Consider the following 22,606-nt stretch of genomic DNA (forward strand, 5'->3'; position numbering starts at 1 on the left):
TCCTCACATGGCCTTCTCTTCTGTATCTGTGAGCTCTCCTCTCTGCCCTTATAAGGACACTTGTCATTGATGTAAGACACACCTGGATAATCCAAGATCATCTCATTTCAGGAGTCTTCATTATACCTGCAATGGCCCCTTTTCAAAATAAGGCCACATTCCCAGGTTTGGGGGGCTAGGACATGAACACCTCTTTTGGGGAGCCAGCAGTCAGCGAGCTAGGGTTCTGGTGCATGCGTGTGCAGACCGCAGCCTCCATCTGGCCGCACTCAGTAGTTCTCTGACCGAGTGTCCTCCACGCTGACCTGCCTGGACCTGCAGCAGATGCTCCCGCTACCAGGTCTCTCATCCGTCCAGTGCGGTGGAGGCCAACTCGCCCCTTCCCACCTGAGAACCACCTGTGGCGGTCCCCACACCTTCTCGAAGGTCAGGCACAGGTTCCCTTCTGTGTGACAGGCTGCAGCCTTCCAGCCCAGCCACACTCTACCCTGTAAGCGTGGTTCTGCTCAGCCGGCCGGAGGCTCTGGAAGGCCGGTGCCTTCGTAAAGGTTGGGCTGCAGATGTGGGAGGAAAGGGAAAGGGAGAGCGAGTAATCCTAACGGCAATAATAATACCTACGACTAGTGGCTACCATGTGCCAGGTGCTCCTTAACTCTTCTATAACCGGCGTTACAATCCTCACAACAACTCTAAGCAGCAGTACTCTGACCCCACATCAGAGGCGAGGGCTCTGCGGCAAAGACTAAGTAAGAACGTGCTCCAGCCCGACGGTTTCGGAGCCAGGATTTGAACGGAGGCAGCCTGGCTCCAAAGCCACACTGCAGCCGAGAGGAGACATCCTGCTGGCTGGATGTTTCTGGAGCTTGGAGGAGCTGCAAGATGTGACAGAAGAGCACCTGAGAAATGCCAGGGAGCAGCCTCAGCACAGGAGGGCAAGCAGAGCCCCAAGTTCCTTCTGAACGGCTTTTGGGCAAGAGACCGACTGTGCCCCTCTGGATGGACTGAGCCGAGAGCTGGGCCGTGTGGGCCCGGCTGGGCCCCGGCTGGTACTATCGAGTCCCGCCCCATCTCCCCAGCCAGCCCACATACTGCAGGGGCAGGTAGATACCCAGTGAAGTTCAAGACAGGAGAAGCAGACACTCCCTCCCCTCGCAGCTCTCCTCAAGCTTCCCCAGCCCACCCCAGTCTCCCCTCACCACAGCCACACTAAGCTTCTTGTCATCTCACTGCGGTGAGGTGCTGAGGGGGAGGAACAGCAGCCCAAGGTGGCAGGAGTGTCAGCTCGAGAGATACCTGAGACCAGAAGGGGAAGGTAAGGGAGGCTAGACCCCCACCCTGAGAAGAGGCCTGAGGAGGGGTAAGGGGGCAGGGACAACACCTAGCATCTCCTGGGAAGTAGGGAAATGACATCATGGAGGCGGGTGTCCCACAGCTTTACCAAACTGAACCAACCACACAGGACAGAGTTATGAGGCTGGGTTTCAGTCTGTCAGAAATTACCAATGAGACGTGCAAAGGCTGGGAAGGGAGGAGGGGGCAGTGCCCCAGGTGCTGAGACCACCCGGGCCCTGCAGGGCTCACTCAGCTCCGTGGGAGGAGACTTGAGAGCCCCGGAGATGAGCTCCTGGCGTGGAAATACAGAAGTACAGCTGCTTCCCTTCAGCATTATTTTCTAGTGGAAATTTCAGTCACAGGCCAAGTCTGGGAGGCAGCGAGGGAGGCAGGAACCTGACAGCAGAATAGCAGCGTTGACAGCAGATATTTCCTCCTGAGCTAGACCAGAATGTTCCTGGGCAGCAAAGAGGAGTAGAATGGGCCCAGGCGTTAGAGCCAGCTTGTTCCAGGTGGGATTTCTGGCTCCGACGCTTACTAACTGTGCGACCTGCGGAAAGTTCCATAGCCTCTCTGGGCCTCAGTTTCATCTTCTGTAAAAATGGGACTAAAAGCACCTCCCAAGATTATCAAAGAGATGCTCTGTCCCCAGATTGTCCTTCCTTGCTCTCTCAGCACTCCAGTGAGTGCTCAGGTTCCACGTTCAAGTTGAACCCTCCCAGGGCAGGCCAGCCCCTTCTCCTCCCTCCCACCCTCCCTCCTCCCTGCTCACTGGAAAAGATCCCAGAGCCGCTCACCCCAGCCCTGGAGGAAGGGGGGGCTGGCCTGGGCACAGCCAACACAGCAGGGGGCCTTGGGGAGGTGGGCTGCAGCTGCCAGGTGCCCTCAGGCAGGCAGGCAGGCAGGCTCCCTCACCTCCTGGGCTCCAGGGGAACAGTTGCTTACACTCCCTTCCCAGAGTACCTTTGGGCAGCACACAAATAACTAGCTGCCCAGCTAATGCCCCTGGACTGGCACATCAGCCTTGCAGGAAAGGCTGGGCTATTCAATGACCTCAGACCCAGAGAATGTGGGGGAATCCAGCGTGAGGCAGGGCTGACACAGCCGGGCCAGAGGGGAGGTCAGCGCAGGAAGGGAGTTTACGGGATCGGCTGAGGTGTGGCACAGTGTTACTGTACCCTGAGGGTCAGGGTGACCCCTCCAGCCCTGGGAGATAGGCCAGCATGTGGTCTGGGGCCCTGGTGTACTTATAGATGTTGCCAGCCTGGCTCCTCCCGCGTTTGGCAACTCCCTGGAGAAAACAAAATTGTTTTCAGGTTGTTTTTAAGGCTTCCTTTTGCAGCTGCTGGGCCCCACCTGTTCCCTCCAGAGGGACAGAGCTCCCCCAGGAGGCCCAGAGCCTCCTCCCAGGGCCCCACCTTGCAGCCTGGAGCCTGAGGCCTGGCCTCCTTGGAGTCTGCCAGCCTCTCTTCTGGAGTTTGCTCACCTCAGGTTAACAGATTGAGCAAATAAAAATACACGATAGCCTTTCAGATAAACAACAAATAATTTTTCAGTATAGATATGTCCCATACAATATTTGGAACAAACTTATACTAACAAAACATGCGTCCTTTTATCTGGAATTCAAATTTAACAGGTCATCTTGCATTTTATCTGGCCACCCTAGCCCCATCTTACTCTTTAAATTCTAAGAAGATCTTCCCGGCTTCTTACTCTGTGGACCTCTCAGACATTAGGGTGCACACAGGCATTGGTGTTTGTCATGTTGTTGCAAATATTAACCTGGTTTTAAAACTCTGGGACACTGCTGTTTGCAAACACTTCTTACCCTGAACTTTTAAATTATATGTTTCATAGTTCCTATTATAATAAAAGCCTCCAGTGGATCATTTCTATCCCTCACTTGTCTTTCTTATTTTTGTTACCTTGTGCTGGGAAACGTCCTGCTAGTATGTAAGAAACTGCCCCGTTCTTGGCTTGTTGTCAACTCTACTGAAGGACAAGACTCTTTTAGCTTTCCCTTCCATTTTCTGTAAGAAAAGCCCAGCCACCTTGCACCATTTTCCTTTGGAAAGGGGAGCCGCTAGGCAGGTCCCAGCTCTCTGGAGAGGGGCTCACTGGTGATGCTGAACACCCCTGGTGCCTGCATGCCCTTGAAATTGAGCCTCCCGCACTCCCAGTCCAGAGCCTGAGGCCCAGCCCTATGCAGGGCCACAGGGAAATACCCAGCTGGGGATGCTTGGGACTGTGGGCATGTGTCCCTTCTATTTTTGTCTCCTGCTCCTTTCCCACCTTTTTCCCCAGGGTGATAGAAATAGCAATGTTCTAACATCCAAAGTCACCGGAGCAGGGAGTGGCCAGGGCTCCTCCACGGCAGGCACAGAGGTCCCAGGCACAGAGGTGCCGGGTCTCTGCCACTGGGCCTGTGGCAGGTACCTGAGCTGCACTCCACATGCACCTCAGCTGGGAAGCCTGCCCTGGAAGCCACCTGGCCCCTGGCAGGCCCAGCTGTTCCTCTAGGGGAGCATCCTGGCCCTCCTCAGGCAGCGCCTTGGCAAGAGGCCAGCGTGGGGCCCTCCCTGCCCAGCCCAGATGAGTCTGGAAGCTCAGAACCAGTTCTCTGACGTGGGCTCCTCGCCCCCAGGCAGAGCTCCTGGGCTGGCCCTGCAGCCCCAGCTTTGGGTTCTCCCATCCCTTGGCCCTCCCGCCTCTTCCCACGCCTCCCTCCCAGGATTCCCGAGGGCTTTGTCAGGGTGCCGCAGGCCAACATCACACCCACCTTGGCTCAGAGAGTGCGAGACAACGTACAGGCCACCCTAGGGTAGTTCCACTGAGCCCCCAGGTTGTCGGCAGGGCAGCGGCTTCATGGCACTCGCCCTCCTTGCCCGAGTGCTGGCTGGGGAGCTTTTCCTTCCATCTTTCATCATCCATCCATTAGGAAGCCTAGTGATTAATCTCTTGGTCTCAGGCTAAAATTGCTGGATTCAAATTGCTGGCTCTCTACCTACTCAGTTACTTAATTTCTCTGTGCCTCAGTTTCCCCATCTGTGAAAGGGGCCTAATCATCATCCCTATTTCATGAAGCTGTTGTGAGGATTAAACGAGGCAAATAATATAAAGAGTTTGGAAGAGTGCCTGGCACATTGTGAACGCTTACCAAACACTGCTTCTTGGCTACTATCTAGATTTGCCAGGTGTCCTCTGGACTCGCCCACATTCGGTCCTGGCAGTGGGCAGCACACAGCGCTGGGCACGAAAGGGGAGACGTGGGAAATGGAATCTGTGCTCCCCATTCTCTGCTCTTGGGTCAGGTCCCCGTGGAGAAAACCTGAAAGTGCCTGCCTAGTCCACTTGGACACCATCACGCAAGGGCGCACGCCATTTGAAAGATGCTTCTAGAAGGCAAGGAAGGCCAAAGATGTCCAGCAAGCCACTGGAGGCTGGCGAGAGGCATGGGACCAGGTTCTCCCTCACAGCCCCCAGAAGGAACCAACCCTGCCAACACCTTGACCTCAGATTTCTAGCTTCCAGGACTGTGAGAAAATGCATTTGTTATTTAAGCCACCCAGCTTGTGGTACTTGGTTCCAGCAGCCCTTGGGAATGAATACAGAGGGGAAGCTCCTAGGCTTTTGTATCCAATGTAAGCTGCTGGCCAGGGAATTTCGTCTGTTTTATTTACTGGTACATGGATGGTGTCCAACAGTAAACATTCGATAAGAGTGTCGTCTTCATTTCTTCATAATTCACAGCACTGGGGCTACAGGACAGAGAACGGTCCTCCATTCAAAGATTGCGCTTTCCATCCGTCACCATCGACTCAGCCGTGGTCGGGCAGACCGTGCCCGCCACTCCCACTGCAGGCACCTGCAGAGCCCACCTGATACACAGGGGGGGCAGCCGGTTCTGGTGCACGGCCACAGGGCCTTGTGGCTTTCAGGCCTGAACCGATTACTAAATGCTGAAGAGACCTTAGAAATCATACTCCAACTCTTTCATTTTAAAACACAGAGCCCACAGGCCCACTGAGGGCTTTTAACTCCCTGGCAGATCCCTTTCCACGGCACAGACCCCAGATGAACCTCAAGCTTGGCTGAAAAACACAACAGCATGGACCCTTTCAATATATCTCCCATGTTATTTTGCCTACCCAAGTGTCTGTCCGTCATTCCTTCCCTTTTTTTCATGCATAGCAGGGTTATACTGAGGAGACACTTAGTGGCAGGGAGAGACTGAGTTCTAAAGAAAGTGATAATTTGTCATGGTCAGTACGGTGGTTTATTATTACATGCTTCCTTGCCTGATTTCTTTGGCAATAGCTTGGGGGTTGGGGGAAGTGTCTGCAAGTTGACTAGTCTAAGTATGGTTAAGTTAGGGATCTTCTCTCATTTAGACTCCAAGTGTGTGCGTGTGCACGTGAGTGTGCCTATTAGAGAGAGAAAGAGATCAATGCTTGATAGGTAGGTAGATAGATTGATAGATAGATAGATAGATAGATAGATAGATAGATAGATAGATAGATATAGATGATAGATAGAGTGTGTATGGTGGACCTAGGAAGGCTCTTCCCAAAGGAAGAAGAGGTAGCTGGCTCCAGGCCTCTCTCCATCTTCAGGTCCAGACCAGATCATAATGAGGACTGAAGTCACCCAGGTGGCTCACCAGGAGCCCACAGGGCCTGCCCAGCAGGGTTCTGCCTACAGGCCACACCTAGGCTGGTGTGGGAATGGGTCTCTTTTGTGTTCAGAAGCAGGAGCCTCCCAGATTACACACGGGGCTGGGCGTGTCTCTCACAGAGAGCTCTTTGTGCCTGGGAGAAGGTTGGCCCCGTTTGTCCTGGCCGGCGTCCAGATACTGCCCACCTGGAGCCATCCTGGCTCCCCATCTTTCCTCTCCAGCTGTGCTTCCTCCTCACGGGGTGCAGCCGCCCTACTGAGGGTAGGGCACTTGGGAGGAGGCCTGGGTTTTGTCAGAAGCTTACCCTGGGAGCCTCTGGCTGGAAGCCAAGGTGGCTCCAGGGACTGCTGTCAAGGAGAGGAGAGGGCCCTGGGGCTGGCTGTCACCCTGGGGCAGGCAGAAGGAGCAGGGGCTGCTGACAGGCCCACCCTGGGTCACCAGGGATACACGGCTGGCCACCAGGTCCAGGAGAGAGCTCAGAGGCCAAAAAGCCCTTCTGGGTCAACCTGCCTGGGTGGGGGTGGGATACCGCATGATCTGGCTTGTTGCTGGGGATACACCTTCACTGAAGGGCCATGATTATAATTGCAACTGTTCATGTTCCTTTAAAAAATTAAATTAAAAAACCCACGAGAAATCTCACGCTTGTCAGAGCCTTCCTCCCCCGCTGTCGGCTGCCATTATGAATCTGTGGCATCTTCTGCTGGGAGCTAATTACATGTTGTTTGAAAGATACAGGGCTCCTTTCGCATTTTTTCCTCCTTGATGGGTCCTAACCCTTTTGGCCTCCTTCCCCTGCTTCCTCCCTGTGCTGCAGGAAAGAGGGGCATCTGGGAGGAGCAGCTGGCCTGACCCTGGGCCCTTTGCTCAGCCGCTGACAGCCCAGGCCCTTCCCAAGCTGCGAGCGGGAGGCAGCCACGCCTGACCAGCTCTCCTCTGCCACCGCGGGGACATCCAGCTCGAGCCAGAGTGCTGGGGATGATCACAAAGCGCGTATGGAAGGTGCTGTTTAGGTGCCCAGCACTTCACCCCTCAGGAGCCTGCCTCCTTTTGCCCTGAAACTGGGGTCAGAAGCAGGGCATCCTGAAGCCATCTGTGCCAAGGCACAGAAAAGGAACATGACCCCTTCCAGGAGGCGAGAGGCAGTTTCACAGTTGCTGTTCTGGTTCTTTTTTCTGATTGCTCCCACACGAAGACACGTATTTCATTCAGGATGGCTCACCTAAGAGCCTATGACCAACTCCGGAAGCAGCAAGTGTAGACTGATACCTTGGATCACTGCCTGTCTGTGGTGCTGAATTGCACCCGCTGATGAGCTGGCTAATTGCACAGCTGTTCGGCCCCCTGAGCATGCTGGGCTCCCTGGGTCTCGACAAGTCACAGCACCGCAGGCCTGGACGGGCCTTCACCCCAACCCTGCCCTGGGCCAGGACACACCTTAAAGTGGAGAACTTTCTACCGGCCTCTGTCCTCTGACATTGCTCCCATAAGCCAGGCAATAAAGGAAACCTCAAGGTTGGAAGTTAAAAGAAATGACGTCTATAATTATGATTCTCAACTACCTGCACTTGAAATACCCCCTATTAATGGGCAAACCTTTCACTGTGGGCTGATGTCTTCCTGCAACTTTCTGAACCCCAAACTAGGGGGGTCTGGGAATGTTAACTCGTTTTAATTGTTAGCCATAAATGAAGAACTGCAATCTGCTGCCACTGGATTCCAAAATAAAACACAATTACAAATTTTCTATTCTTTTGAATATTGTGTTCCACAGCTTCCCATCTTAGGTGCGACAACCTAACATGGACTTTATTAAAAGAATAACTTCTCTGCTTATTTGGTTTTATTCTTCAAAGCAGAGTGCAGGCTGAGAGGGCATCGGTGGCTGGTGTGACAAACCACACTGGGTCATTGATGAGTGGCTTGCTCACAGCCTCTCAGGCAGGGGGAACTGAGTCTCATATGCAGAGCCTGTGAGAATGCAAATTCCTGGGCCCTGCACCCAGAGATCCTGATATAGTAGGTCTGGGGTGGGACCTAGAATGCTGTATTTAAAATAAGCATCATGGGTAATTCTGATGCAAGCTGCCACCCAGCTACATGCTGAAAAGCTCCAAGGGGATGATGACTGTGGTTTATAAGCGCAGAAATCAGCTGGACACCCAGCAGCTGCTGCTCTCCTCCCAGCCAGAACTTTCCTGGAATGTATGCTCCAGGAAACTATTTATAATCTATTTTTAAAAGATCATTAGTTTTTTTTCCTCCTTGGTTATAAAGTTAATGCAAATAACTTATATAATGCCATAATTTTTTAAAATAACAAAATCACTCAATTTCTCCATGAAAGTGGGGGAGGGGCGGTATTAACATATTGTTGACCTTTTTCCTTCCTTGTATATTTTATAAAGTCGACAACATGCTAAGTATATAATTTCACTTTTCCTGTTATTTTTTTTTTCTGGAAATATCATTTCTAAAGGCTACACAATATCCCCTCATGTGGACATGCCTTATTTTAATAACCATCCCTAACTGCTGGACACTGAAGTTATCCCCAGTAATTATTACAAACAATATTAAAATAAATACTTCTGTGCATGGTTTTATCATTTTCGATGACTTCCTAGAGGTGGGTCCCTAGATTAAAGGATATGAATGTTTTTGAGGCTCCTGCTAGATAGACTTGGGGCCTCAATTTGCCTGCTTGCTGGCATATAGTGGAACACCCTGTGTTGACTACCCCTCGGCCTGTGCTGCGGCCTGTTTATCACTCTTACCATATATTATGGGTTGTTTTTCCTAAAAGAGATACTGTGAAGTCCTAAGCCCTGGTACCTGTGACTATGGCCTTACTTGGAAACAGGTTCCTTGCAGGTGTAATCAATGACACCTTGCTGACCCATCATGAGTATACACGTGTTTCCATGTCCGAACATTGCTGACCGGTCACGAGGTAACTCGTGTCTGCACTTCCATTAATTTAAGTAATTTTAAACACCTTGCTAACCAGTCACGAGTGTTCAAGTGCAGAAAAGAAGCTGGCTGCATGGGCGAGTTTTGACTCAAAATAGCTGGTCAGCAAGGTGTTTAAGATACCCATTTGTGGTGCATGGTTACGCAGTCCTAGGAAAGCAATATACCATATCTTCCCTGAATTGGTGTCAGCTGGGCCAGAAAGAGCTAAGGTGCAAAGGACAGTTCTTGCTCCCTCTCAGAAGGGCGTCCAATACAGTCAGTTAATGTGTCCTTCCTGCCCCCATTCACAGAAGCAAGAGTCCAGGGCCCGGCACGAGGCTCTGGATCCCATCTCCACTACAAGCAGGGTCTGGTTTAGTGTCTTCCCTGGGCCATATCTCAGATGGTGGAGGCATACACAAAACCTAAACTTTGCATTTTTCTTCCAACTCTTGGATTCGATTCAATGGACTAAGTATTTATTAAGCTCTCTCAACAACTCCTGGATTAAAGCCTCATTCAGGGCCTAGTGTCCGGGCAAAGGTCATCTTTGTCACTGACTAGGCCTCAGACTGATTCATTATCAGGTTTCTCTCAGGCCCTATCGGTTGGTAGATTTGCTGCTATTAAATTCCTTCCTTCTAGAAATGTGGGTCTTTTCTCCCAAAGCTTCTGAAAGAATGAATTGCTCTCAGTTTGATCTTCACCCTGGACAGAACCTGATCTAAAGAACCCCAGATGGAAAAGATTATATACATGTAGGAAGTTGTACCCCACGGAAAGTCTAAAATATGGTAAGCTGCTCTTCACTGTGTGTCCATTGGGAGTCTCGTCCTCTGGTCCTCACAAGAGCTCTAAGAGGCAGGTAGAACGCTCTCTATTTTACAGGGAAAGAAACCCAGGCACAGACAGTGAACAGGTGGTCCCACGTGGCAGAACTTGGACGTGGCAGAGCCAGAGGTGGATCCAAAGGTTCCTAACACAGAGTCTCCCACTCTCTGCTCCATTATGTGCTCAAGGATGGCTTGTGATAAATTTATCAGTTAAGTGATAAATGCTACCAAGGGATGCTAGATATTTGGGAGAGTTTTGCCAAACCATTTGAGGGAAATGTTCCCAGTCCAGCTCACTTTCGTTTCCAACTTTTTTGGCATCTGCAATAATACAGAATTTTATTACCTGACCCCTGAAAATAGTCTGATCCCTGCTAACTCATCTCCTAATCTTGTATCTCACTTTCAATACATTTGTTCCCAAAAAGTTGCAAGGAAAGTGAGCCCTCTAAATGCATACGAGGAATCTTATATTCATTGGTATGCTTTGAAAAAGTTTTGTGAGGCCCCTGACTTTTTGTATGCATGAAAATTTACACCTGACATGTTAGGTCAGTTCAAGTGAGACCCCACCTGTGGTCCTGAGTGGGGATTTATACACAACACAACAGTTTTAATGAGGCACACTTATATTCCATCGACCCTCCTGCTCTAGTTCCAATTGCTAAGGAAGGGAGCGAAGGCTCTTCCTGTTGAATGGCTGCCAGGAGTCTATCAGGATGATGGGCCAGGGTCCCAAAGGCTGGGATGAACTCTCAGGCAAAGAGCAGGCTGGGTCAAAATCCAAGATGAGGCTGTCCTGGAAGCAGACACAAAGAAAGCCTATCAGGCCACACATGGGGCAGAAGAGGGCAGAGCTGACAGCTAATGCACTTCCCCAGGAGTTCCCCATAGTAGGAGCTGCTGAGATGTAACTCGGGCCTCCCAGAGGGCCTCTGGGTGGAGCAGGAAGTTGACTACAGCATAAACCTCTCAGGCCAAGCAAGGCAGGGTAAGTGTTATGTGGAGGTGCCCAGGGCCAAGAGCACTCAATGGGATGGGAGAAAGCAGTTTCACAGAGAAGGTGGCAGCTGATCTGGCCCAAGCCTGAAATATGAGAAATCAGAATTTGAAACAGTGGAGGAGGCAACCCCCACCAGCAGAGTTCTCAGCCTGAAAAACAAATGTGGAAGTTGGGGGTTGTGGTGTTTGTGGCTTCAGCATCTGGCCACGGCCTCCTCCTGCACCTGGCCTTAGCTGCCAGGATAATCCCCACTGGTCCAGCCCACCAACTTCCCAGAAGGGCAACCACACCGGGCCGGGGACTTGCCACAACTAACATTTTCCATACCAATCCCTCACCACTGTTTTTGCCCTCTGACATCACAGGGCTCTGCATCTTGTCCCATCTCAGAAAACGAGACCCCTTGGTTTCCCAAGAGCTGTCATTTTCCACTCTTTTCTACAGAGGCCTGGAGCACAGGGCTTCCCAGAAGTCTGGTTCAATGCTATTTCGAGCTGGATAGCTTGGCAGAAATGAGCCGCCCACCCGCACGCTTGGGAAACGGCTGCCCAAGGAGAGGGCCTAGAGCTGTTGCTCTGCTTGAGTTTGAATGAGGGTCAATGGGGCAAACAGCAGCTCACATGGTCTGTGGCGGCCGCGGTGGCAGCAGCTCTGGACAGACCGGGCGGGTTTTGCTCACCCAGCTGTTGGCCGCAAGATGAGACACAGACACCCCCTCCCCGGGCGGGCGGGCATCACTGGTTGAGCCCTGGCTTTGGAAACAACGGCAGGTCACATCCCGGAAAGAGGCTGAGAGAGACTGAATTTCAGCTGGAAGCGCACCAGTGACAGTTGTCTTGCGCATCCTGGCGGTCAAGGGGCGGTGGGTGCGGTGGGTGCGGTGGGAGGGGCAGAAACCAGATGCCTGTCCAGGCAGACTGCTGTTCCGGCCATTCTGTCCTGCTGGCTCCTCTCCCCTGTCTGACACGAGCAGGGAGACCTGTCAGGCATAGAGAAGCTTCCAGGTGTCCCTTAGGCCACTTCAGGTGGGCGCTTTGTAAAGGATCTTTTGCCCTCCCCCAGCACCCTGGAACCACAGGACGCAGCCTCTCCAAATGGTCACCGAGCACCGACTCGGAAGCAGCCCGCAGACCTCCAGCCTTGACACCAGGGGAAGCCCAGGCTCCTCCCAACACCCCACTCCTTCCCACAGCTAACCCATTCCCCTCGGGGGCTTGGCCCAAATCCTCCGGTAGCAGGACACTCGCCTTTCCCAGGGCTCCAGTGAGGTCCTTCGCCAGCGCCAATTCCTCTGCCGCCAGGCTTCACTCCTCCCCACACCCTCCCCCCCACTGGGCCGCCACCTACCCGCGCTTTACTGAGGCTCCCCACGCCTTAACCCGGGGCAGCCGTGGGGGTGGGGTGGGGTGGGGGTGGGGGGGCAGCCGTGGGGGTGGGGTGGGGTGGGGGTGGGGGGGCAGCCGTGGGGGTGGGGTGGGGGTGGGGGGGCAGCCTGCAGGGTTAGACTAGGCCGTGCGCTCCTCCGCGCAGGGCGAGCCCCAGGCCACAGCTGCGCCCACCACGGGGAACTGCGCCGAATTATCCCGGCCCAAGGGGCCGAGGGTGTCCTCCGGCGGTTCCTTTCCTCCCAGACGCTTAGCCCGGGGCCCTTCCCAGCAGGGGTCCCCCCTCCCCCGTCAGCCCGGCCGCCCAGCCGCCCACCCCTGCCCGCTTCAGCACGTGGCTCCAGGGCTGCGGGTTCCCTCCGCGCCCGGCAGACCCGCGGCTGGTTTTCACCCTCTTTCCCCGCCCACTCCCCCCCACGCCCCAGTGACTTCTCGTAAAAGTCCCGCCGGTCCGCACCCACCCCCGCCCCCCGCGGCCCGGGGCCAGGGCCGCCCCCTCCCGCGCAGCGCCGCCCCCGCGCCCGCGCGCTCCCCGCCCCCGGCAGTGGGCTCGGCTTCGGGAACTGTTGACTCAGAGGGTGGCCGGCGTCTGACGTCAGCGTGGAGTCGGGCCCGGGAGTGGGGGGGCGTGGGGGGAGGGTGCCGGGCGCTGGGGCGGGCGGGAGGACCCGGGAGCCGGGTGCGGGGCGCCGGTGAGTGACGCTGCGTCACCGAAGCAGATGCGCCGGGGGGTGTGCGGGGGGGGGGGCTCCCGGCTCCTGCTGACTCATCAGAAAGCCCTGCTGTGCGGCCCGGGGCGGGGGGATGCGGGGAGCGGCCCGGCTGGCGGCCGCCCACGAGGTCCTTTGGGGCGCGCGGGGCCGGAGAACCCCAAGGCTGCGGCGGCAGGGGCGCTGCGGGCCGGGGTCGCCTGCGGCGCGGGCGGGCGACAGGAGCACGGATCAGGTCCCGCACCCCCAGCCACCTGCGGGCGGCGTCTGGGCCTCGCTCCCCTCGCGCAGTTGCCGAGCCTCGGCCCCAGCGGGGCAAACGCAGGGGTGCGGTGCGGTGCGGGCCGGAGGCTGCCTCGCGCACGCCCGAGCGCCCCCCTCCCTTTAAGACTTTGGGGCTGTCTGGGGAGAGGCCGCAGCAGCACCCAGGGCCTGGACGCCGCATTCCCGCCCTCACTCCACCCCGCCCCTGTGGGGCAGAGGCCCCGGTGCTGCAGACAACCACGTGCTGGGTCAAGGCCAGGCCCCAGCCCTTTCCTGTTACTGCTGGCTAACCACAAGGGCCCCAGCGCTCAGGAAATGGAACAGAGGGGCCAGACAGCTATCAGGCAAGGGGGTGAGCAGAGAGAGGATTGCTCTGTGTGACTGTCGATCCTGTCCTGGGACAGGGACACATTCGACAGCATTCAAGAAATGTGTAAGGCTCCTCTATGCAAGATGCCACCCACCCCCAATGACAGGTGGGGGAAGGAAGAGTTGCAGAGGGGTCTGAGGGGTCCTCACCCTTCCTGCCTCTACAGCCCGGCCAGGGAGACAGTCCTGGGCACATCTTGAGCAGTGACAAAATGGGAAGTGGGCTGCAGGCACACACAAGCCCTGGTGGAGCTGGCATTAAGGCAGGGACCTTGAAGAATGATTTGAACAGATGGGGAAAGGACAGACATCCCAAACGCAAATAGATGCCTGGAACCAAAACCTGGAGGCAGGAAAGAGCAGGGTGAGTTCTGGGAATGGCAAACAATCCAGTTGGACTGGAAGAACTGAGGCTCAACAGGAGCGTCAGTGGCCTGGCCCAGCAACACAGATGTGGATCTCAGAAGCAGGCACAGTGGCCCAAGGGGCCCTGGAGCCATGAGGTTCCACCCTCTGCCCCCCGGGCACTGAGTCATACCAGTTCCCAGACAGAAGTCCTTCCAAGAATCCCATCATCTTGCGCAGTCACAGCTGCGGGAGCCTCACTGCCTTGCGTGGCTTATATCAGTTGGTATTTAATACAAATCCTCTTTTGTTCAGATTTCAAATACTTCAGGTAATTGGAATTACCTGGGGATGCTTTAGAAAACAAAAATTTTGCTGCATGGGCCCCCTCCTGGAAATTTGATTTCGTTAGTGTGGGGAGGAGCTCAGACGTTAGCATTCTTTCAGTGGGTATAGGGATGAGAACCCCTGATGCAGATGGTCACCATCACGAGTGTCTGGTCAGGCCCACACCCAGAGCAGGGCCTCCTGGTCTTCAGACTGCCCTGAGCCTGGCCTTGGCAGATCTCCAGGAGCAGTTGGACTCCCTGAGCCGGGACTTGAAATGTGTTTCACAGGCATCCGCTCAGCAGCTGAGGCCAAAATTTCCAACAGGAAGGGAGGGTAAGGCTTCTGTTTGTTTCCCAAGAGCCAACTGGCCTTTCAAGCCAGTGATAACCACCTCGAACCTCACTGCAGGAGAACCAGGTGTCAGTAGGAACTGCAGCGATTTCCCATGGACTCCGCAAACATGGAAGGGGCCTGGGTGGAGGGGGTACCATCTCTTGCAACACTGGCCCTGAGAAAGGGAAGATGATCCGGCTAAGGACAGATTGGGGATCTGGGCAACCAGGTCCTCAGCTTTCTTCCCTGACAAATGGAGGTGATGATTCCTGCTCCAAAGGTTCTTGTAGATGTCTTGAGATAAATCACTCCAGCATGGAGGTAAATTTCAGGGAGCATTGTTCCTCCAGTTTTGCTAGTAACTCCTTTCACAAATTGAGGGGAAATCCCCAAGTCTGGCCCTCACAGGTCTCTCAGCATTTGTCCACCCCCACTTCCCCACTCTACAGGCTTTGGGGAGGACCCTGAAGCCATATCTGAGGCCCTATGTAAATAAGTTTTTCATCTCAAACACTGCAATCGGAACCCTAGAAAAGCCACACTTAATTCTAGGGTTTGGGCATTAAACCAAAGGGAAATGTGTCACTGAAATGTTTGTGTCGTCTCCCTTTGAACCCCCATCGCGAGAGGAAACTCTCAGTAATCAGTGTTCATTGGAATGTCTTCCTTGGCCAAAATGTGGGCAAGCAAGATTGTCAGAGGTCTTGGGAAATGCAGAAGAGGTGCCAGGAGATGGCCCTGTAGGGATGGACAATTTTGCTCCCCCTTGGGATCCCCCCATGCCACCTCGCCCGGTAGCCTCCCAAACTTCCCTGGTGGGGAAGCCTGCGGGTCCACTGGCAAGTGGGTATTCGTTTTCCAATTTTACAGATTCGGAAACTGAGGCCGGCCCGAGGAATTCCTGGGATTCAGTTGTGGCTGGATGGGGCTCCATAAATTCCTTCTGCCGCCGCGGGTGGGGGCGGCCGGACCACCTACTGTGGGGGGGGGAGGGGGAGGGGAGGGGGACCTAGCCGCGCTCCAGAGCCAGGCGCTTCCGCCGCAGGGGTGGCGCCAGAGGAACCGTGTCCGCGCGCAAAGCCGGGGCCAAGGGCCAGGGCCAGGGCCCCGAGCGCCGGGAGGAGCCACTGCCCGGCCCTGCCTCGGGGACCCGGCGCCCCTCCCCCGCCCCACCCGCCGCAGCCGCGTGGGGCCCAGGGACGTGGCCTCCCCCTCCCGCGCCTGTTCCCGGCGCAGCCCGCGTCTCGGCTGTCACGTCTCCCCATCCGGCTCCAAAGTACAAGTCGGCCACTGCCCTGCCAACCCCGCGGAAAGGCGGGGGCGGGGCGGGCGGCGCCGGGGGGCGGGGGCGGGAGGGCGGCGGCCCCTCCCCCTCCCGCGTGGCGCGGGCGGGCGTGCGAGGGGCGGGGCCCCGCCTGCCGCGCCCGGGTCGGCCCAGCCCGCGGGGCGAGGCGCGGGAGAGGCCGCGGCAGCTGGGAGCCGCCCCTGCAGGGCGCTCGGCGGGCGGGCGGGGGGCGGGGCGGGGCGCGGGGCGAGGGGGGCCGGGCGGGGAAAGCCCCGAGTCTCCCCCCCCACCCTGGCGGCGCGCGCGCGGGCGGTGTTGCTGGGGAGAAAAGCGCCCCCGCGGCCCGGCCCCGCCCCAGCCCCGCGCGCGCAGCGCCCTCTGCTGGTGCGTCCTCAGCACTGCAGGGACCCCACCCGCACCCACGGCGAGGGCCCGGCTGCGGAGGCCGAGCGCAGCCCCGGTCTGGTCCTCAGAAATTCGTAAAGATCATCTCTTTCTCTCTCTCCCCTTTAAAAATGAGCCCTGAGCGCTGCTGAAGATGTGGAGGAAAAAAGTCGCGCAGAATGCCTGTATCTAGGAACACTCAGGATTTGTGTGTCCTTCCGGCGTTTCATAGTTGCAGGCCCGTGTGCGTGCGCGGGCGCATTCTTTATGGAATAGAAACATTGTCAGTTCTGTGAACGCAGAGGCCTCGCATCTTCCCCTCGCTCCGCCCTCAGTGTCTGGATCACTGTCTGGCAGAGCTCCGGGTGCTCGAAAGCATCGTTCCCTTTCCCACAAGGGATCCTGCTTGACTGTCAGGATTATCGTTTTTAGCAGACTTAAATTTTCTTTTATGATCCCTGGATCCCATACGAAAGAGGCTGATAGTAACATGGACCACTAGCCTCCTGAGCTAGAATCTGAAGGCCAGATGTGTTTGGAATTCAGAATTATTCAGCGTACACATATAAGGTAACACCCCCCCCCCCATCGGGGTCTGGACAACACCCTGTAATCAAACACACCACATTCCTGTGGCAAAATGTATGACTAGTCACATTAAGTAGGATAAACAAACACTATAAACAGCTTCATGTCAGGTCAGGTTTTGCGACCAAATGAGTTTTCACCACACTAAACAAAAAGCTTTGGGTTTCTAGAACATTTTGAATGTTGAATTTGAAGAGACTGGACCAGTACTAACCTCTGGGACACCCAAAGGTCTGATGACGTGTCTCTGCTATGAGCCGTGTTATCCCATTTCTCAGTCTCTTACACACTTGGGGTGCACGGTAACTCCAGGTAACTGAGGTGCCGGCCGGTTAGATGTGAATGACTGTAGGGCAGGGGGTGTGAAGACTTGTAATCCCCTCCTTCCATGCTCCCAGCTGCAAACCAGAACGGGCCAGCACTTTCATGGTGACACCTTCCCCTTCCTGGATCCACTTCCAGGGCTATGCTTGTCTCCATGAATCCCACCTGGGGATTTTGAAAGAAAAGTGGCTGAACTCCCTCCAAAGACCCCCACCCACCCAGAGCACTACTGTGACCCAAAGAGTGCCACTGTCACTTCTCAAGACGAGTGTGGGAACCAAGACATTTGTCCCCTAGCAGTCATCAGTTGTGCTATATGCAGCCTCTCCAAGCTCCAGACTGAATGTCCAGCCTCCTGCTCACGTCCACACTTGATTCCCATCCCCAATTCTCACCTCAAGTGCAACAAGCCCAAGACCACACTTCCAAGCCTTTCCTCAAACCTGGTCCTCCTGCTGCGACCCATGTGGGTGACCGAGCCCGTGATCCAGCCTGAGCAGCTGGGAATGGAGAGGCATCTGCCATCCGCTTCTCCATCTTGATCCGGCTCACGTCAAGTCTTGCCCGGTTCCCTCTGAAACGGCCCTTCGACCCTTCCTGCCCTCCAGCTCCGCGCCCCCATCCAGTCCCAACACAGGAGCCTAACCAGCTTCCACTTCCAGCTCTCACTCTGCTCAGGTCCTTTCTCTGCAATGAAGCCGGACCAATCCCTTTGAAACACAAAGTCAATTATGTCCTACGGACTCCGGGGGCCACCTCTCTTAGGATAGAAATAGATACCCATTCAAAAGGCCTGCAGGGCCCTGCTCCATGCTTGTGTTAGAGGAGTCTCTAAGCTCCAGGGGTACTGGCTTTCTTTCTCAGGCCCTTGACTTTCCCCCCCACGGCTTTGGCCCATGCTGTACCCCTCGCGTGGAACGTTCTCCCTCCATCTCTTCATCTAGTTACTCCAGCTCTTCCTTCACATCCCAGGGCAACTATCGTTTTACCAGGAAATCTTCAGATCAAGCTAAACACCCATCAGTGCTCTTTGGCACTGCACGCTGCTCCTTCACATCTGCGACCCCTCCTAGTCTTACAGGTGTTTGTTGACTTGATCCATGCCTGTCTCCCTCAGGACACTGTTGTGCCTGGTTTGCCCGTCCTGCTGTGCCCAGCACCTGGCCCAGCACCTGGCCCAGCATGTGGCATGAAGTAGGCGCTTCATAAACACTTGTTTGATACCTGTGTGCATGAGCGTGTGATGACTACTCTGCCCTGTTTGCTTGCCCCTGGGGTAATATGTGTTCTGCTCACCCCTCCCGGGACAAGCCCAGGAGAACCAGAAGTGAATTCGTTCATCCATCCAACGGCATCTGCTAAGTGCCGGGCTCTGGAAATACGAAAAAGATGCAGCCTGTGTCCTCAGGAGCTTCCGAAAGATAGCACAGTGAGAAACCAGTTGACTGCTTTCAAGATCTTAACTTTGGCCCTAGTTGGTTTGGCCCAGTGGTTAGAGGGCCCCCCCCCCCCGACTGAAGGGTCCTGGGTTTGATTGTGGCCAAGGGCACGTACCTCAGTTGCAGGCTCCAGCCCCGGTCTGGGCATGTGGGGGAGGCAACCAATCAATGTTTCTCTCTCTCTCTCCCTTCTACACTCTCTGAAAAGCAATGGAAAAAATATCCACAGGTGAGTATTAAAAAAATAAATAAAAAGGCAGTATTTCCAAAAATTGAACACCTCATTAAAAAAAAAAAAAAATCTTAACTTTTAAATCACACAAAAAAAGACCCATTGAACTAGCAAAGAATCAGCTGCACAGGGAACTTTCCCCACAGATATAATGTCCCTTCTTTGAGCCTAAACAAATCAGCAAAGGTCCCCATTCTCCCAACCAACCAGTCCTACTTCTTCTCTGCTTTGCTAGCTGCCTCAACCACCCGGCCCTCCAAAAAGCCCATCCTAACCCTCTCAGACTGAGAGGCTATGAAGCTTACCTGGAGTGTGGGCTCCCTGGATGCATCAATCTAAGGAAACTTGGCTTGGTGTGGCCATAGGCATGTCCTTGGTGGGCCTCGTCATCCAACTTGGGAGTTCAAAACGCACCTGGAAAAAGCCACATCCCTTGAGCACCCAGGTCTCTGGCCTTTGGTTCCATTGCCTCACACCCAGGAATGCCGGTTCACATTGGGCTCAGAAGCTGTTATAACTGGAAACCTGTACTTTTGAGATTTGCAGTGAGTGGCAAAGGCTCTTGCTGCCAGCTTGGGGAGGTGGGGGGGGGGGAGTGAGGCAGGAATCACCTCTTCCTTCTGGCTCCACCCACCTCAAAACCCACTGCAGCAATGAATGCGAAGGGCAGAGATGCAGGGGCACTCGTGACCTTCGGAAACATGCTTTTACTGCGACATGCAATCAGCTAAGTACACTGAGAAAAAGTCTGTCGCAACTTCCAGGGCATTGTGAGCAAAAGTGATCCACAGGCTCCCTCTAGTGGGAGAATCTGCCACTGCTGCCCAGCCCCTGAGCTCTTCCTGAGCTGCATTCCTGAAGCCTGACAGGTCTGAGCTCTTCCCACCAACAGCAACTGCATGGGGCCTTTGTCGGAGAAGCATTTTGAGCCTAATAGCCCTTCAACTCTACTCTTAGCAGGGTGAAAATAAATCAGTTCTACTACGTTTTGAAGCCACTTTGTTTCAGGGTGATTTATTAGGGATCAGTGTAACGAAAACAAACTTCATGACTCCTAACCTAATTTTTGTCTTATAGAAACACCAGGGAAAGCAGAAAGCTGCACCCAGTTGAATCAAACTGTTTAGGGACATACAAAGTGCACATTCCTCAATTATCTATCAGCTACTTCGGTTCACCAACTGATACAATTTCCCATCATTTCCGGTAACCCTCCTCCCACTTCACAAGCTGCGACCCTTCCACAACTGTGGGTCTTTTTCAAGGTAAAGTGCTACAGTGATTGTATATTTATACATTTCATGTGTAAAACTGTACTGTTTTGTTGTATCAATATTGTAATGTTGCACTGACAAAGTTTGAGTGTTTTGCTCTGAACCCCGCTGTTCCCATCAGCCCACTGCAATTTCACAGTGTAATGATTTTTAGGAAAGATCTCAAGTTATAGTGAAACTCACTGCACTTAAAAGGGAGCGGGCATAGCATCATGCCACTTGGAAGTAAAACTTGCCCCTTGAATGTGGATGAACTTCTATGCTCAGCTCTACAATTTTTTGCCCTTCCCTGACCTTTCCATCAGTCTAAAATATTCTAGACCCAGTTCTTATGAGGGCATAAAAAAGGTATATTAGCTAAACCCATTCTTCTTAAGAAATATTTCTCTTTATTGACTTCAGAGGGAGGGAGAGACATGATGAAATCACTGACCGGCTGCCTCCTGCACGCCCCCTACTGGGGATCGAACCCGCAACCCCGGCATGTGCCCTGACTGAGGATCTAACCCTCCTGGATCCTAGGTCGATGCTCAATCGCTAAGCCACGCCCAGCCAGGCAACCAAACCTATTCTTAAGCAGCACTTTTAAATGTTGCTTTTCTTTTGGGAACCACTAGAGTTCTTTGACTGACAAATACTTGACAGAGGGATGTAACTGAGCACTGAAACAAAGTGCCTTCAGTGCATTAAAACCAGTTTGTAGCCACAAAAGCTCAGGGTATGTGGAACTAAGTACTGCATAAGTTACAACCTAGAAGCATACCACTCATTAAGCTCAAAAAGAACAATTTTAGATAAATGCAGAAATTAAAACACTGTATCACAGTATGTCACTATGATAAAAGGATTGTTGGTTCAAGTCAAATGTTAAAATACTGTCATATACTATTCCTGTAACTTTGAGCAAAAACTTAACTTTTTTCTATTTTGGATTATCAGAATACCTTTAAAATCCCTCCTAAATGAAGTGCTATGAGGCAGATGGAGATCATTTGGTCTCCCAAAATCTAAAAGGCCTGTTTACTTGCCATCAAGGTTTATGCATCTGGTTATACACCGAGGGGCAAGTGGTGAATGCGCTATGCTTTTTCTTCCTGAACTAAAAGGGAGTTAAGGGGAGAAACACGACAGACAGGCAGATTAGTAAATTACTCAGCAGCTGGAGGAAAGAGTCCCAAGCAGGCAGTAGGGAAAACAGTGAATTCTAAGAGGTGCAGGAACTGGCCAGTCCCGACCTCTGACAAAGGCATCTCCTGGAAGTCTTAGCATTCAAATCCCAGGTCCTTAGTTCTATGCTGCACAGCTGGGCAAGAGCCCCGTCACTCGGTCAGACTGGACGCTGGTCTAGAGGACAAATGGGCCTCTGGAATGGTGGACACTAGGCACCACTGGGGGCAGGACTGTCCTACTGTACAGTGCACGGAAGCCCAACCCTCTGACCTCACTTGGCTTCTGGACACTGGCAGATGGCCCATCACCCTTCAGGCAGGACGCTGAGAATTAGCAGACTTCAAAATGATATGTTTCCCCAAGTAAGCCACCAGAACAGATCACATTGTTTCAGCTGACAAACTACTCACAGCTTTACTCCTTACTAGCCACTCTTCAACTCAGACACAAGGGTTACCAGACACCTGAGGAATACCTCTACCCATGAAGATACAGACCAACTCAAAAACAAAGTAACAATTTGGAGAAAAACTAACTAGAACTTGGGAGGGGGAGGGAGGTGAGGAGGGAAATGCCTAAAATTGCACACTTAGCTAAAAGGTGAAGAAATTAAAAATAAAAGTTGACTTAGAATATGGAGCTGAGAAAGCAGAGCAATTTGAGACAGAAAACAGATGGGAGGAAATAGAGAATTAAAATCCCTAAACTTTAGCCAAGTCCCCTCCTCTGCATCCTGCTGTGGTGACCAAGCTGCAGGCATGGGCACGCCCTAGATGAAGTCTGGCATTATTTAGGAAAATAATGAATTATTTGGAAGCCGAAGTCCAAGACAACACACAAAATGAGCATGATGGATAGACTGAGCCTTCACTGCCATTAAAAAAAGTTTGCTCAGCCTGTTTCCAATAGACAAAACCCAAATCCTTGAGCTGTGTAACAGTCCAAGTGCCTTGAGCTTGGAGTGGTTTCGTGTTCCCCTACCCACACCCCTTTCTGGGTGAAGATATGTACCGATTAAGACACACGTAGCACCCACAATCTGTAGCCAGCAAATGATACACCCAATTCCTCAGTACATTTAAGAGGAAGAACTGCTGCTTTTCAGGTTAGCTTTAACTTACCCAAATAGTCGTACATTACCATAATTTCTTCAAACTTAGAGCACTTTCCTATTTCTATACTTTTCCTGCCCCGAATTAGCAATCACAAGAAGCTAGGAAAATGTTCAACCCAAACAGTCCATGACTCAAATTTGATTCCAGTCCCAGGTCAGCCTCCAGCTCGTGGCCAGTGAAGACCAGAACTAGTTTTTTACTCCCGGCCATTATGAAAGCCTGCTCCTGCAGACACACCATATTTCTCCTCTGCCTTCA

This window comes from Miniopterus schreibersii, assembly GCF_964146895.1.
Source record: "Miniopterus schreibersii genome assembly, chromosome: 17".
NCBI classification, from domain to species: Eukaryota; Metazoa; Chordata; class Mammalia; order Chiroptera; family Miniopteridae; genus Miniopterus; species Miniopterus schreibersii.